The 12,148-nt window shown below is 41.8% G+C and overlaps 1 protein-coding gene across 1 annotated transcript in view; it reads right to left on the bottom strand.

The window, feature by feature from the left end:
* ZMAT4 (zinc finger matrin-type 4) overlaps positions 1-12,148 on the bottom strand; it is a 315,794-nt gene that overhangs the window by 180,231 nt on the left and 123,415 nt on the right. The window lies entirely within an intron of this gene.

The following is a 12,148-nucleotide window of genomic DNA, read 5'->3' as shown; positions in this document are numbered from 1 at the left end:
TGAAATTCTCTGTGTCTGGAAATTCATATCCAACCCATATTTGGACTGCCACGACAGAAAATACTCGAGCACATTCATGTGGGTCCCCTGGGATGACATGTCAGAGAGGTTAAGTGACTTGTCCAAAGTCATCAAGACAATGTAATTTCAGGATTAAAAAGCAGAGTTAAGGAAGAAAGGTGCAACCACTGGGATCTTTTAGCCTGGAGTGGATCCTGTTCAACTGTCTTCAAAGGTAAGAATAGGTCAGCAGAGGGAATGATACAAGGATCAGCTGGGGAGAAGAGCCCAGTCCCCCACCCTAAGTCCTGCTCTAAGTAGCTGGGGACCACGCTGCCCTGGCAGCTGGGCATGCACACAGCATCTCTAACCTGATTAGAGCCAAGCTACACGCATGGAGCCAGATGCCACTGAACCAGTCAAGCCCCACCACCTGCAGATCAGCAGGACCCCGAACTTCTGTCTGTCCTGACTGCCCCATGCCTAGCGTGGAGAAACTGATTTCTTGTTACTTCCATCTTTCCTCTCTTCCTTTGCTGAACTGATAGCCCATCTGAACTCCCCTCACCTCTAAAGAACACTGAAGTTCTAACTTTCAAGCTGCTACCTGAGGCAGGATGGTGGAATGAAAAATACCCATTAAAGAGTCAGAAATTCAGAATCCCAGTTCCGGCTCCACCACTTTCTCCCTGTGTGATATCGCACAAATCATGACATGGAATGAGTCATTTACTCTAATCTGATTATAGTCAAAGCTAGTCTCAAGCTTCCCTGGTGGCTCAGCAGTGAAGAAGCATCTTCCAATGCAGGAGACACGGGTTTGATTCCTGGATTGGGAAAGATCCCCTGGAGGAGGGAATGGCAACCCAGTCCAGTAGTCTTGCCTGGAGAATTCCATGGACAGAGGAGCCTGCCAGGTTACAGTCCATAGGGTCACAAAAGAGTAGGTCATGACTTAGTGACTAAACCACCCAAACAAGTCTCACATTCTCCTTGTACAAAATGAGCGCAATAATATTTATTAGGGTTTCCAGGAGAACCAAATGAGACATTATATAGGAGAGTCTGTTTCTCAAGGCGGATTGCACCAATCCTAACTTTGAGCTCCATGTGGTCTCTATAACGTGAATTCTCCTTGAATCCATTGCTGCCTGATTCCAAGTTCCCCAGCCCCTTCCTTTACTCAGAGATTATTTCCTTCTTTTCCAATGACTTGGTTCCACGTGTCATTCTTTACAACTGGGTTCTAGCCAATCTCCTGATTGATGGGTTGCCTTCCCGGATTAGCCACAAAGGGGAAGTGATTTCAGAGAATACACAGCAAGTTGCGTCTTGTTCGCAGGACATCGTGTAACTGCTTCCCGCCTGGTTTGCCTCGTTTATCACTTCCATTCCTTCACTGTGCCTCAAGCAAGAAGACTGCACCTCCAAACACCTGCTGGACACTTCTAAGGTCTTTAAATGGATTTAAAAGGGCTAACCAGTCCATCCTAAAGCAGATCAGTCTTGGGTGTTCATTGGAAGGACTTATGTAGAAGCTGAAACTCCAGTACTTTGGCCACCTGATGCGAAGGGGCTGACTCATTTAAAAAAAAAAAAAAAAAAAAAAAAAAAACTAGTGCTGGGAAAGATTGAAGGCAGGAGAAGAAGGGGACGACAGAGGATGAGATGGTTGGATGGCATCACCAACTCAATGGACGTGGGTTTGGGTGGACTCCGGCAGTTGGTGATGGACAGGGAGGCCTGGCGTGCTGCGGTTCATGGGGTCACAAAGAATCAGACACGACTGAGCGAGTGAACTGAACTGATTTGGGATATGAAAATTATTAGAGACGTCTTTAAAAAGTACTAAAGTGTGATTTTTGAAATATATCTGCAGCCCTTTCTAGGTTGAATTTTAAGTGTTAATCAAAGGTTATCTTGTTTGCTTGGAAGACTGGTAGGATAGAGAAACAGAACCCATATGAGTGTGTATCAGATGATTTCAACATCATTGCTTAGCTTCTGTGTGTTCTTGAGAATGTTGCCGTGCAAACAAGCACGTTTCATTTTGCATGCAAATCTGTTGATGTCTAAAATGTGTACAGCTATTCTACAGGGTTGTGGGGGTTTTGGAGGTAAGGGGTAGTGGAAACATTAGGAATACTGCCACAATTTAAAAAAAAATTTAAGAAGATGTCAAAATCTCCAGGACATTGAATGTTGCCACAGAATCTAGGCTGCTGTAAAGCACACACACGCAGGTAATTGGTGAAAAGACAAAGTGATAACAGTGTGAGCTCGAATGGGGCTGAAGGAGGTTTTCAATTTTGCTTTTGTTACCATAGAAGAACTTCTTATCACAGTCCCTGCCGCATCAGTCTACCCAGGGAACAAAATCATGGCAAAATTGGAAATCTCATAAAGCAGCTGGTTTTGTGGTAGGGTTTTCTTATTCTTTCCTAAAATATAACATTTCTTTCAAAAAGGCTATTTCCAGCAAAGACAGAGTTCACCGGGTTATTTACTTGCAGTTTGACAAAACAAGTTTAAAAAAAAAAAAACATTAGCTGAGAAAAGAGAAAAAAAGAGCAGCTCTGCTGTGATTACTGATGAGCAATGTTGGGTCCAAACCTTCTTCCTGATATTGTCCACTGAAGGCTTGTTTTTTGCCTTTGGCTTCCCAGTCTCCAGGCTGGCTGGAAGACTTACCTAGTGTCTAGGTGGAAAGAAACAGAGCCTTGGCACACACCACCTGACCCTGGGTTGACGGGGGATAGGATCTAGGTCTGGCTCATCACTCAGCCACATCCCTTTTGCCTGGTCCTCTCTTTGCCTCCTGTTGCTTTTCCCAGGCCGCTTGGCCTGGAGCCAATGCCTCCCCATGCTGACTTCAGGGGGAAAGTCAAAACCCCAAAGACAGGCCACTCCTCAGTGAGAGGAGCACGGGACTGCCCTGCCAGCTGGTCTGACTCAGGCCCAAAGCCACAAATGATGTTGGTCAACAAAGGGAAGGAGGCTCCCAGCTGAACGTTCCGGGAGCCCTGCTCTGCCCCAGAGCTCTGCCAGCAGCTCCGCTCTTGCTTCCTGCCACGTTCACCTCCTCACCCAGACAGGACACGGAGTCACCTACCGCATCACCCTCCAAGTAACTTCTCTTAACTACCCTCCTCTCAACTTCCCTTAACGCTCTGAAGCTGCATCAAACTTGGCACAGAAATCTCACCCCATTCCATCTATTCGAAAAACGAACCCTTTCCTACCGAAAGTTAAAATTGCATTTGAGCAAAGATGTTCATCGCAGCATTATCTAAATAAGAACAAAAAAATAAATTGGGAGACAGCTACACTTTCGACAATAGGAGACAGGTTCAAGCAGCCGTGGAATGCCCTTTATGTTCAGTTGCAAGTGGAAAATAAAATGCTTTCTACACAATGAATATTGGATAGAAAATGCAAAGCTCAAAATTGCTCATATATGAATGATGACAATTAAATAAAAATTTGTAAGTACAGCAAGAAGAGATGAGGGGAGAAAAATATAGTTTTTTAGGGTAAGAGTCTAGATGGTTTCTCTTTTTAATTTTTATAACAACTTCATCTTTAACAAAATGTAATAATAACTTCACAATGTTCAAGCCTTTGTTATTCCTCCTTAAGTCTACTTTATACTAATTATAATTAGTAAAAAGCATCACTGATCTGGAATGCATTTAACATATACTGATATAATTGACCATATTTCCATCTACTCTTATCAACATTCAAAATGCACACTGTTTTGACTGTAATGCTTGGTAATTAGATGAGCATACTTAACCGAAGAGCAGGACGTGCTACTTCAGAACTGAAAACTTGATTTTGGTCCATTGAATTCTTTGGTAAATATGTATACTTTTCACCATGTGGTCATTTTAGCTTTCTTTGTATGAACAGAGATTATGGGATGGTAAATGCTGTCCAGACAACCAAATCAAGAAGGCTTGAAAAAAAACTATGCCTCAAACTGCCTTATGTTATCCAAATAAACACAAATAGTAGCAAGTCCTTATGACTTTTTCAAAGATCCATTAATACCTAAAAATAACACTGTTTTTAAGAGTTTAAAAAGCCCAACTGCCAGCCAAAATGAACTTAAAAGAGAAAAAATATACCTTACTAACATGTTAAATGTATATATTACAGAGTTTCAGGAGGGAAAAGGACCATTAATTTCAGGTGGAAAAAAACACGAAAAAGAAATTATACTCTTTCAATTGCACTGAGAGTCAATCCCAGGTTCTTTCTTGCATTAATATTTGCATTTTAAGTAAAAGTCGTTATTTTCATTCAAACCACATCAACTTTAAGCTTCCCAGATAGGCCAGAAATGACCAAACCTTTCATTTTAATTAAAGCCTTTGCCCCCGTTGCTGGGCATTGTGTGGGGGCAGACCTATCTGGAGATTATTTTCTTTGGCTGAAACAATCTCTTGGCATGCTAAGGAACTGTCTAAAGTGGAAATTCAGGCCGGCCTTCTCTTTGCAGGGATGATGAGCAAGACCAACCTCTATTTCAGATGTATTCCTGTGAAAGGAGAGAGTGAAACAAAGAAGCAGAACAGCTCTGTGCTTCACCTAAACAGCCACCTTCCACAATCACACGCATTTCTTAAGAAATTCTCAACTCTCATTTGCTTCCAACAAGGCTACTGATTTCTGCTCTCATAAAATGTGGCGATAACAAAGCAACTTGGTATTTGCATAATGTTCCCAACAGCCTTCAAAGTCCTTTCACATTTATCCTCTCATTTTATCCTCTGATCACAGTTGTGAGGCTGGCAGGAGACGTGTTGTTTCAAATAAGCTTTAAGATCCATTGCTGATTTCCCACTTAAATCTTCACCATCTTATTTCATCATAGATATCTAATTATACCTCCTTCCAGAAACCAGCTAACATAAGCCAAGGACTATAAGGAAAAACGAAAACCTGGAACAGATTGATCATTATAGAGGAGTGACTCTCGCAAGCCACCAATTTATTTCTACTCATTCTAGCGTGAAGAGGGGCTGGTTAGGGCAGAAACAAAACACAGCAAAGGTTTCACTTCCTGGTTGACCGAGAATGTCTGTCTAGCTGATATGGGATGGAGGCTCCATCTCTCAGGAAGGAGGAGAAGCTGCCCGGGCAGATCCCCCCTTAACACTCTAAGGTTGAGGGCCCAGGGCGGAGCCCCACAAACACTGGGGGCAACTTCAGTAGGAAGTCACGGTTAAATGCAGATGAACCAAGAGGAAACACCAAGGGTCAGAGATTCTCTCTGATGAATGGGGCTCTTTCCTGGATCAGTGCATCTTGATTGGTAGGATACAGAAACCTAGAGTAGAAGATGGACCAACTGGAAAGAGAAGACTGGCTCTCTAGAGAAAGGCTTTCACAGCACAGAGAAAGAAGACATAGAACTCCTCCACCCAAGTCCCCAGATACCAAGTCTCCTACCCAGGCTGCTGGGCTCCTGAAATGGCCTGTCATCATCCAGTCCTCAAGCTGAAATTGGATCAGAAGATCCTAAGAGGGTTCAGGTGACTATGGAAGGATGCAAGGCTGATACACACACACTGGGGACAGGAGGCAGGCCTTAACCTTCTGTTCTGATGAGTGGCACATAGAAAAAAAAGTTCAGTTCAGTTCAGTCACTCAGTCATGTCCGACTCTTTGCAACCCCATGAATTGCAGCACGCCAGGCCTCCCTGTCCATCGTCATCTCCCGGAGTTCACTCAAACTCACTTCCATCGAGTCAGTGTTGCCATCCAGCCATCTCATCCTCTGTTGTCCCCTTCTCCTCCTGCCCCCAATCCCTCCAAGCATCAGAGTCATTTCCAATGAGTCACCTCTTCGCATGAGGTGGCCAAAGTACTGGAGTTTCAGCTTTAGCATCATTCCTTCCAAAGAAATCCCAGGGCTGATCTCCTTCAGAATGGACTGGTTGGATCTCCTTGCAGTCCAAGGGAATCTCAAGAGTCTTCTCCAACACTACAGTTCAAAAGTATCAATTCTTTGGCACTTGGCTTTCTTCACAGTCCAACTCTCACATCCATACATGACTACTGGAAAAACCATAGCCTTGACTAGACGGACCTTTGTTGGCAAAGTAATGTCTCTGCTTTTGAATATACTATCTAGGTTGGTCATAAATTTTCTTCAAAGGAGTAAGCGTCTTTTAATTTCATGGCTACAATCACCATTTGCAGTAATTTTGGAGCCCCCCAAAATAAAGTCTGACACTGTTTCCACTGTTTCCCCATCTATTTCCCATGAAGTGATGGGACCAGATGCCATGATCTTCATTTTCTGAATGTTGAGCTTTTGGACTCAATTGTATGCCCTCGCAAATTCGTATGTAGAAGCCTAACCCCCTCCCCTCTTGGCATTACTTTGAGATAATCAAACCAGTCAATCCTAAGGGAAATCAACCCTGAATAGTCACTGGAAGGACTGATGATGAAGCTGAAGCTCCAATCTTTTGGCCACCTGATGTGAAGAGCCGACTCACTGGAAAAGACTCTGATGCTGGGAAAGATGGAAAGCAGTTGGAGAAGAGGGTGACAGAGGATGACTTGCTTAGACAGCATCACTGACTCAACAGACATGAATCTGAACAAACTCCAAGGACAGAGGAGCCTGGTATGCTGCAGTTCATGGGATTGCAAGATGTCAGATATGACTTAGCAACTGAGCAACAAGTCAAGGTTGAATGGGGTCAAAAGAGTGGGGCCCTAACCCAACAGAACTGGTGGCCTTCGGGACAAGAACAGGGGATGCTTCCTCTTTCCATGAGCACAGAGGAAAGGCCACGTGAGGAAACACTAAGCAAATGGAAGTTCTGCAAGGCAGGAGGAGAGGCTGCACCAGTAACCACGCCAGCACCTTGATCTCAGCCTTCGAGCTCCAGAACCAGCAGGAAAGTAAATGTCTGTTGTGTAAGCCCCCACTCGATGCTATTTTGTCTTGGCTGCCTCGGCTGACTAAGACACATGCCGTCATCCACACCAGGCGCTCTTTCTTCTCATCCCAGGAATCGGTCTGTTTTTCAAAAGCAAAGAGGACAGCCTTCAAGTTTCTAGAATTAGGTCATTTTTATGTTTTTCTGAAATATTTTTAAAAGAGCATTTAAAATGAGAAGTGCTTATCTTAAACAAGTTTTGGGAAAAAATGGATGGATTTTTGTTGGAGAAAACCCATCTAGGGTGGGCTGGGCAGCCTTCACAAGTGTGTAAACATGTTTGCACTAAATCTGTACTTCCGTCTGCCTACACGAGTGCCTACACGAGTGCCTACACGGGCTCATTACAATTTTAAATCAAAGTCTTGCAACTCAAAGCATTACATTACATTACTGAAGTACAGAGGAACCATCTTTCTGTCGTGTGAGGGCAGAGCTAAATGTGTCTCCATGAAGTCTGCACATTTTTAGCAGAATCACAGGAGAAAGAAGAGAACACCAGAGGATAAATAATGCAATATACCTCATCTAGGCTGCTCTTCTGCTGTTTGGGAAAACAAGGCAAAAATGATTTTCCCCTCTCTCTGGAAGCTCTCATTAAGAAGTAAAAGATAGAGATGAGGGAAAAAATAAAGCCAGTGAGATCAGTGATTAAAGTCAGAGAAGATGGGGTGATATGAAGCAACAAAGATACCAAGTCATTCTGCAACGTGAAAGTTTTAACAACACAAGCCAGTCCTGTGCTACCATTTCCCAAGGTCTCTTGGCTTCTCTTAGAAAATTCATGTCAGGGATAAGAAAAACGTTCAGTTCAGTTCAGTTCAGTCACTCAGTCATGTCCGACTCTTTGCGACCCCATGAATCGCAGCACGCCAGGCCTCCCTGTCCATCACTAACTCCCGGAGTTCACTCAGACTCATGTCCATCAAGTCAGTGATGCCATCCAGCCATCTCATCCTCTGTTGTCCTTTTTTTTCCTCCTGCCCCCAATCCCTCCCAGCATTAGAGTCTTTTCCAATGAGTCAACTCTTCGCATGAGGTGGCCAAAGTACTGGAGTTTCAGCTTGAGCATCAGTCCCTCCAAAGAACACCTAGGACTGATCTCCTTTAGGATGGACTGGTTGGATCTCCTTGCAGTCCAAGGGACTCTCAAGAGTCTTCTCCAACACCACAGTTCAAAAGCATCAATTCTTCGGCGCTCAGCCTTCTTCACAGTCCGACTCTCACATCCATACATGACCACTGGAAAAACTATAGCCTTGACTAGATGGACCTAGCACTTTATAAAAGCATGATTGTGAGTGAGGTCTTCCAAGATTAATCCCCACCACTGCCAAGGGTGAATGCTCATCTCCATCTGTTTGGAGTGAGGTTTAGGTGGTGGAGAAATCGAGATTAATCCAAGTCCATGGTCTTGTGAAATAGATGCTGGTCACTCAGTCAACCCAATAACTAAGGCAGTGGGAGCACAGCTCACACGTGGCCTCATTACTCGAATGTAACATTTTGACACTCGATTCTCTTTTGGCCCTATTACTTTATACTCCTTGGTATGCATCCTATAATTATCCTCAAACTGAACTCTGTTTTTACAACTGAATCCTCAATTTTCATTATTTTCATAGTCCTGATCCATCCCACTGTGCACCTTTAAACCTTCTGCACAGAGCGGTTCCTCTACAAAAGTATGTTAATGACTTAAACAGTCAGGTGAGAAGAAGCTTTTTCGATTTGTTGTCTCTTTTCATATTATAGTCTCACTTGCTTATTTTTACTTAGGTTGCCTTTGCTCCTGGTATCAAATCAAAAAGTAATTTGGTTGTGAGTCTCCTGGAGAAGGAAATGGCAACCCACTCCAGTGGTCTTGCCTGGAAAATTCCACCGACAGAGGAGCCTGGTGGACTACAGTCCATGTTGTCACAGAGAGTTGTACGCAACTGAGTGAGTAAACAACCACCAAAAAAATAATAATTGTCAAGACCACTGTCAAGAAGTTTACTGCCTATGCTTTCTTCTAGGAATTTTATGGTTTCAAATTGTATGTTTAAATCGATCCTTTAATCCATCTTGAGTTAATTTTTGCATATGGTGTAAAATAGTGGTCCAGTTGCATTCCTTTGCATGTGACTGTCCAGTTTTCCAAACCCCATTTATTGAAGATGCTGTCCTTTCCCCAGTGTAAATTCTTGGCTCCTTTTTCATAAATTAATTGATCATATATGCATGGGTTCATTTCTGATCTAAGTGTTCTGTTGATCTGTATGTCTGTGTTTACAGCTCTATCATACCGTTTTGATTACCAACGCATCAAAACATGGTTTCAAATCCAGAAGTGATGCCTCCATCTTTACTCCTCTTTCTCAGAATTGCTTGAGTTATCTAGGGGTTTTGTGCCTCCATAAAATTTTGAGATAGTTTGTTCTATCTCTTAAAACAAGTGCATAGTAATTGTAATAATGATTGTATTGAACCAGTAGAATGCTTCGGTAGCATGGATGTTTTAACAATATCACTTCTCTCAATTCATAAGCTTCTACTGTCTTTCTATTTTTGTGTGTCTTCTTCAATTTTTTTTTTCACTTTCAGTTACAGATCTGTCATCTCCGTGGTTAAATTTCTTCCTAAATATTTTACTCTCTTAGATGCAGAATGGGACTGCTTTCTTAATTTCTATTTCTGATCATTCATTGTCAGTGTGTAGAAACCAGCTGGGTTTTGTGTATTGATTTGTATTCTTCAACTTTAATGATTTTCATATTAGTTCCCTTTAATGACTTTGCACATTAGTTATAACAGTAATTCTGGCACAGTGTTTAGAGTTCCCTACATGTTATATTACATCATCTCCAAATAGGGACAGTGTTACTTCTTCTCTGATCTGATACCTTTTATTTCTTCGTTTTGCCTGGCTCTGGCTAGAACTTCCTATACTATACTGGATAAAAGTGATGACAGTGTAAACCTTTATCTTACCCCTGATGTCACAGAAAAAGCTTTCGGGGTTTCGCCATTGAAAATACAGTGTTGGCATGTGGGCTTATCATGTATGGTCCTTACACACTGAGATAGATTCCTTCTACAGCCAGTTTGTTGAAAGATTTACCAATAAATGGATGTTTGAAGTGAAGTGAAGTCACTCAGTTCTGTCCTACTCTTTGCGACCCTGTGGGCTGTAGCCTACCAGGCTCCTCTGTCCATGGAATTTTCTAAGCAAGTGTACTGGAGTGGGTTGCCATTTCCTTCTCCAGGGGATCTTCCCTACCCAGGGATCAAACCCAGGTGTCCTGCATTGTAGGCAGACACTTTACCATCTGAGCCACTAGGCCTTTACTAAATGGATGTTTAATTTTGTCAAATGCTTTTTCCACATCTATTGAGATGATCAAATGAGTTTAACATTCATTTTGTTAATGTGCTGTATCACACTGATTGATTTGCCAATGTTCAACCATCCTTACATCCCTGGAATGAATCGCCTTTGATCATAGTACACAGTCCCTTTAATGTATTATTGAATTTGGTTTACTGATATTTTGGTGAGGATTTTTCATCTATGTTCATGAGGCTTATGAGGCTATAAATTTCTTTTCTTGTAGTGTCCTTGTCTGGTTTTGGTATTAGCATAATGATGGCCTCATAGAGCAAGTTTAGAAGTGTTCCCCCTCTTCTAATTTTTGCAAGGTTGTGAAGGATTGGTGTTAATTCTTCTTTAAATATTTGGTGGAATTCACCAGTGAAGTCATCTAGTCCTGGACTTTCTATGTTGAGAGGTTTGTGATTACTGACTCAACCTCTGTAGTCAGTTCAGATTTTCTTTTTCTTCATGGTTCAGTCTTTAAAGCTTGCACTTTCCAGGAATTTATCCATTTCTTTTAGGCTGTCCAGTTTGTTGACATCTATTTGCCTGTAGTAGTCTCGATGAGCCTTTGTATGTATCAGTTGTAACGTCTTCTCTTTCATTTCTAGTTTTGGTTTTGAGTCCTCTCTCTCTCTTTTTTCTTGGTAAATCAAGCTTAAAAATGCGTCTGTTTTGTTTACTCTTTCAAAATAGCAGGTTTGAGTTTCACTGGTATTTTTAAATTGTCTTTTTTGGTCTCTATGTCTTTTATTTCCACTCTGATCTTTGAGATTCCTTTCCTTTTACTAAAAGTTGCTGCATAGGAAAAGCAAAACAAAACCGTCAACAAAATAAAAAGTCACCGTACGGAATGGGAGAAAATATTTGCAAATCACACTGCAAATAAAAGCTTAATAGCCAAACCATGTGAAGAACTCCCGTAACTCTTTCTTTAATCAAAAAGAACAATTTGATTGAAAATGCGAAGAGGAATCACATAGACATTTTTCCCCAGGAGATATACAAGAGGTCAATGGGCACATGAAAAAGTGCTCAACGTCACTGATTATCAGGAAAATGTAAATGAAAACCACACCGAGACATCGTTTCACACCATTCAGATTAGCCACCATCAAAGGGACAAGAAATAACAAGTACTGGCAAAGATGTGGGGGGAAGCGAAGCTGGCACAGCCACTGGGAAATCAGAATGGAAATTCCTCAAAAGAATTAAAGCTAGGGCTACCCTACGATCCAGCAATTTCACTTCTGGGTGTTTATTCCAAGGATATTAAAACAGGATATCCAAAAGGTATTTGTATTCTCATGTTCCTTATAGTCTTATTCACAATATTCTTATATCACAAGATATGAAACAACCTAAGTGTCCATTTATGAATGAAAAGAAGACGTGGCACTTACATGCACAGAAATATTATTCAATCATGAAAATGAAGGAAATCCTACCATCTGAGACACGGTGATGGCCTTTGAGGGCATTATGCTAAGTGAGATGAACCAGACAAAGGGAAATATTGCGTGAAATCACTTATATATGGGATTAGTTGATCAACACAAAGCTGAACCCATAGAAACAGTAGAAAAGTGGCTGCCAGGGCCTGCAAGACAGGAAAAGATGGAGATGTTGGTAAAAGAGTGCAAGACTCCAACTATAAAATGAAAAAGGTCGGAGGACCTAATATGAAAGATGGTGACTACAGTTGATCACACTGTATTGCATAACTGAAAACTGTGAGGAGAGTAAATTTAACTGATTTCACAAAAGTTAAATAAATATGATAAATATGTAAGGTGATGGATGTGTTTGTTAATTATGTGGAGAGACT

This window comes from Capra hircus, chromosome 27 (assembly GCF_001704415.2).
Source record: "Capra hircus breed San Clemente chromosome 27, ASM170441v1, whole genome shotgun sequence".
NCBI classification, from domain to species: Eukaryota; Metazoa; Chordata; class Mammalia; order Artiodactyla; family Bovidae; genus Capra; species Capra hircus.
This window is presented reverse-complemented; position numbering and strand designations above follow the sequence as displayed.